This window comes from Olea europaea, unplaced genomic scaffold (genome assembly GCF_002742605.1).
Source record: "Olea europaea var. sylvestris unplaced genomic scaffold, O_europaea_v1 scaffold116, whole genome shotgun sequence".
NCBI classification, from domain to species: Eukaryota; Viridiplantae; Streptophyta; class Magnoliopsida; order Lamiales; family Oleaceae; genus Olea; species Olea europaea.
In genome coordinates, this window is record NW_019229002.1 from 708,760 (window position 1) to 714,774 (window position 6,015).

The following is a 6,015-nucleotide window of genomic DNA, read 5'->3' on the forward strand; positions in this document are numbered from 1 at the left end:
TTTAATCGGTATTTTGTACTTTTAGAATTTTTGTCACTTTTTTTTTTTAAATTTCTGTCACTTTTTTGAGTATTTGCCACTTTTTTTTTTTTTTTTTTTTTTTTTTGGGTTTTTGTCTTTNTCACTTTTTTTTAATTAAAAAGTGACAATTTTTATAATAATTAAAAAAAAGTGATAGTTTTTAATTAAAAAAAAGTGACATTGAAAAAAGTGACATTGTGTCACTTTTTAATATTATACAGTAGTTTTTACTTCTAAAAAATATTTCATATGATTTTTCAAAATACTCCTATTTTTAAGTGTATTTTTTGTAAGTTGCCCAATTTCTTTTTGCATTGTACCCATATGTGGAAGGGTTTAATATAAGCTATTTTACTATATGCAAGAAGAGAAAGTTGGACAGAATACAATTGTCTTGTATTGACAAACATCTTAAACTCTTTTCTTTGATCATATCTAGTTCAACGTACCGAATATATTCATTTATCTTTTTAAATATTATTGAGTTGAGCATTTTATAAGCACCAGCTAAATCGACAAGCATTACGGTTTCAAAAGTTTATTTATACAAGAAATATTCAATTGTAGAGTTCCTTCATTTTAAGCTCTTTTTATCGTGCTATTCTTGCGTTTCACTATATTTGAGAGTTCACGTTGCATTATCTTAGGGATGTTAATTTGATTTGTTGGCTTGGGCTGCTCGTGGCTCGGCCCGAGAAAAGCCCAAGCCGGCCCAACTCGTGCCCTGGAGACACCGAGCCGAGGCTCGGACCAAGCCCAATTTCGGGGTGTTGGCTTGAGCTTGGGCCGGTTTGGTAAGTAATAAAAATAAATAAATGATAGCAAAAATAAATAAATGAATAAATAAAAATATACACATATACATCCATGCCAATTTTATGAATAGGGCCACAATGGTCCAAGCCGAGCTTCCCATTAGACTAGAGGGCTTTCCTTGTTGATGAGCTAAGCTAGGCAATTCGATATGAGAATAAGATGGGCTCCTGAACCACGAGCTTAATTTGCCAAGCTTCCATGGGCTTATGGTTGAATGAGCTGAGCCTCCCATGGATTGTGCTCTCAAGAGTTTGCACATTGAGCTCATTTCCACCCCGTGTTATGAATGAAAGGCAAATGAATTCTTAAATGACTTTAGCAATTAAAATGAAATATGATATAAATATTTCTACTTTTCGTTTCCATAGGAGAACGATGTTTGACTTACGACCTTTGACTGACATATCGCATATTAAAGAGGTCACATATTAGAGTAGATAATATTGTAGCACAACATACTTATTTATCAACTAACAGTTACACAAGTAATTATGATCTTATTTTCAAGTTGATGTCCAAGAAACTCACCACAAAGAATATTCAATATAACAAATAAATGAATCTCTAATTTGACTCCATAGCCTGCAAAAGTCCCTAATAATTGAAAAATCTAACACAAAATGCCAAAATCCTAAAGGTCTATAAAATCTTGCACAAGTAAAAGATACAATTAAGAAAGTGCCACGTACACTATTCCAAAGCCACACCCATTCCCTCTGAATTACTTTACTTCCTGTAAAAATCAAACCAGTTCAATTCTTTTCCTGCGCCACTCCTCGCTCTGAATAATCAGCTCTTTAAGGGTATGTTTTGGAATTTATAGAGAAATTTTTAAAATTTTGTTTATTGTTGTGATTATTGAAGTTAATTTTTTAAATTGTTGTTTAGTCGAAGAATTGAGCTCAGTTCTGTAGCTAAATTGGTAAAGATTGATAATTTAATGTCATTGAAACTCAAGATTTTTATGGGTTCGACTAATTGGAGATTATAATAGAGTTACACAATTTTGTTCGATTTTATCATAATGAAGTTAATTTGTTTTAATTTTTTGTTTAATCGTGTTTTTTACACAAGAATTAGGCTTAGTTCTGTAGCCGAATTAGTAAAGCTAGATAAGTTGATGTTATTGAAGCTCAATATTGTTCCTTGTTTCGACTAATTGGACGTAATTATAACAAATAAAGCATGGAATCGTTATCGGCTATGCTTAATTGAGCAGTTTTCACAAGAAATAAGCTCGATTATGTTCCCTCTCTCTCCTCTTTTTTTTTTTTTTTTTTTGAATGTTTTGTGGGCAATAAGTTTCTTGATTAATATGAAAGATTCTGAATTTTTTTCCCTAAATATCTCCCCCTGCACGGTAGATCATTGTTTTTTATATAGTTTTAGCAACGTATTAACAATGAAAAGTTTGTAATTAATCAAATACAGTGTCTTTCTGCCTTTTCGTTTTGGCATTGACATTAGACATCATATAAAATATGTCTGCAAAATATTGTGCAATGTTTAATTAATGATCTTGTGATGTCTACCTCGAGTATTTTTATGGATTTGAAAAGTTTATATTATGCAGAGGAATTTAAAATGGCTGCAACATCGGCATGTGTAGTGGGAAGTGGTTTATCTACACACAGTACTCGAACAAGTTTGAGCAAGGAAATTTATGGAAAGCAGTTTCTCCAATCGACACGACTTCCATCATTGAGTGAGAAACCAATCGCAGTGAGAGCAACAGTGGATCAAAGGCCAAATGAATGAAGAAGAGCCTTTCTAAAATTGTTTCTTGCAAATGCTGGACTTGCCGCTTCTGCATTACTAGGCAATGGGAAAGCTTTTGCTGATGAGCAAGGCGTTTCTAACTCAAGGATGTCTTATTAGAGATTTTTGGAGTATCTGGATAAGGATCGTGTGACAAAAGTAGACTTGTTTGAAAATGGAACCATAGAAATAGTTAACGCTATCTCTCCAGAGTTTGGTAACTGAGTGCAGAGAGTTCACGTCCCAGGACTCAGCCATGAGCTCCTTCAGAAGTCCAGAGAAAAGAATATTGACTTTACCGCCACAATGCTCAAGAGGACTGTTTCTCTTTTATTCAACTTGATTGGAAACTTGGTCTTCCCTCTTATCTTGATTGGGGGTCTTTTCCTTCTCTCAAGATGGTCCTCTGGAGGAATGGGTGGTCCTAGTGGGCAAGGTTTTCCACTTGCCTTTGGTCAGTCAAACTCCAAGTTTCAGATGGAACTGAGCACTGGTGTAACATTTGATGATGTAGCTGGAGTAAATGAGGCAAAGCAAGATTTTATGGAGGTTGTAGAGTTCCTAAAGAAGCCTCAGAGGTTTACCTCCGTGGGTGCACGTATCCTAAGGGAGTTCTGCTTGTTGGTTCTCCAGTTACTGGAAAGACGTTGCTAGCCAAGGCAATTGCAGGGGAAGCTGGTGTTCCATTTTTCTCAATTTCAGGTTCCGAGTTAGTTGAGATGTTTGTTAGTGTTGGTGCATCATGAGTCCTTAATCTTTTCAAGAAGGCCATGCCATGGGTACGTGCTGTAAAGAAGTTCATTTACAGTTTTTTTATTTTTTTTATTTTTTACATTAGCAAATTTGGCATTTTTATCGTCTTGCTTTTTAGATATAATAGTTAAATCTGAAATCAATCTTATGACGTGGTTTTTGTCTCCTATTGTCTGTGAACTGTGAGCTGTAAACTAAATTCTGGCTGTCTTACTATCACGAACCGGGCCACAACCTCGGCTCCTTATGTTACAGTTATTGCAAATTTGCAAATCATGTCTTTCTCACACCTAGCAAACATCGTACTTGAACAAACCTATATGCTTTTCTGGACGAGCGTTTGCTGGGCTGAGTACATGAAAATTTTGCAATGATTATTGACTAAGCTCAAAAAAAAAAAAAAAGATGATAATAATAATAATAAAAATAAAAATAAAAATAAAAATAAATAATAATTATTTCCTGTCTTGGGTAAGCACAGTGTTGGGATTAATGTATGTGGCAGTTTAGTATCTGGAATTTAAATAGCGCTCTACTGTTATGTTAGTGGAAGTATAAATGAGAAGTTAAACATGCTTTACTCGGGAATGCTTGTGATTACACTTAAAATATGATCATTTATAAGTTCTGCTTCCTTTAGCTACAATAACAAATTTAGCCTCCAAATAAATTTGGGATCAGCTATAGGAAACCTTCTTGGTCATTCTAGTTTGTTCGTCCACATCTACCAAGAGATCTGAGGTAGCTATTATTAGAAACTACTGCAGGCCAAGATAATTTTTATTCTACACCTTTTTCCCCTAATTTTCTATACCAAAATCTCATCACTCATACGAACAAGGGCCTCTTTAAATTGGTGCAAATTACGACCCCAAGCACCTAAGTCTTCCTTCTTTGTCCTCGGCATCACCTCCACTTGGTGTTATATATTTCTCATTTCTTATCTCATCCTTTTTATTGTTATGATCCGGCATCCATCTTAGTATCCTCATTTCTGCTATATACATTTTATTAACATCTCTACCATTAACAGCTCAACACTCAGAGCCATAAAACATAGCTAATCTAATTAGTGTTCTATCTAATATGCCTTTTAACTGGCTAGTGTTCTGGAATAAAGCTCCTTTTTTCCCCATCATGTCTCTTTGAGTTACTTATAGTATGAAAGTTCAATTCATATACTTCAGGGTATGGATTCTTGATTTCTTTCCAAAAGCAAGTTCTGCATACTATATTCTTTGTTTTTAATAGAAACAAGTTACAATCATCTATATTTTGCTTGTGTTATCATGCAGAATGCTAACTCCAGGGTATGATCCTGTTCAAAAGGTCACTTTGGTACCACGTGGTCAGGCTCGTGGTTTGACCTGGTTCATTCCTGCAGATGACCCTACCTTGATATCCAAGCAGCAACTCTTTGCCAGAATTGTTGGTGGGCTAGGTGGAAGAGCTGCTGAAGAAATCATATTTGGTGAGCCTGAGGTGACTACTGGGGCAGCTGGTGATTTACAACAGTTTACGGGTCTGGCCAGGCAGGTAAACATTCTATTTCTACTCCTTGTGGTCCAGGATTCTGGAATAAATCATTAACTTACTAGATTATTAACTTGGTTCTTTTATTAAAACGTTATGATTCCTTGGTAGATGGTTCTCACTTTTGGCATGTCCGAATTGGGGCCATGGTCGCTCATGGACTCCTCGGGTCAAAGTGCTGATGTCAAGGAATTCAATGTCAGAGAAACTTGCTGAAGATATTGATGCTGCCGTTAAGAGGATTTCAGATAGCGCATATGAGATTGCCTTGAGCCAAATCCGGAACAACCTTGAAGCAATGGATAAGATAGTGGAGGTCCTCCTCGAGAAGGAAACAATGAGTGGAGATGAATTTCGAGCAATGCTTTCAGAATTTGTTGAGATTCCTGCTGAAAATGGCGTCCTTCCTACACCTTCTTCTGTAACTGTATAATATCCTGAATATATATGGTAACCCCAGAGCAAATTCCAATTACCCAGCTCTAATTGATCTGATGCTCTATATGATGCTTTTTGCTTCTGATATAACAATTCCCACAGAGAGAATTTTTTGTCCAAAGATTTAGATTTATAGCTTTGTATTTTGTATGAAGATTTGTGTAGTCAATGGAATGTCTGTAACGACCCAGGTTGTCCAGTTGGTACCAGATTTAACTTAAGTTTTATTTAAGGGAAAGATTATGAGTTCGAATCCTAGGGGACAAGACAGAAAGCCGTGAGGGGTGAGTGGGCACAAAGCCCACCCAAAGCGGGCAGTACGTAAACTAACGGCTTGGGTACAGAAACTCGGGTCGTTACAATGTCTTTATTAAATCGCCAAATCTTTATTTCTCAATCTTTTTTGGTAAGTTGTGTTGAGAATTACTTTGCAAGTGGCCGGTTATGCATTAGTGCATTTTCTTGGGATCATAGGAGCTCAAGTAAATAGATTCTATGTTTACCTATAGCTTTTGATGTGGTTTCATAGTAGCGTACTTTTTAATAGAAATTGTTAACAAAAAATCAAAACGTTTTGCATGTGAAAGTGTGTGTATTAAATGTTAAATTTAAATCAATAAATGTTTAACCTCTAATCATAAGTGAAATGGTAGTGGAATGATACCTCCTGATCTACCTGGTGGCTTTTAGCGTTCA

The 6,015-nt window shown here is 35.6% G+C and overlaps 2 pseudogenes; both read left to right on the forward strand.

The window, feature by feature from the left end:
- The first annotated feature begins 2,410 nt into the window (after positions 1-2,410).
- LOC111373767 lies at positions 2,411-3,472 on the forward strand (annotated as a pseudogene).
- Positions 3,339-5,540, forward strand: LOC111373740 (annotated as a pseudogene).
- The last annotated feature ends 475 nt before the right edge of the window (positions 5,541-6,015 follow it).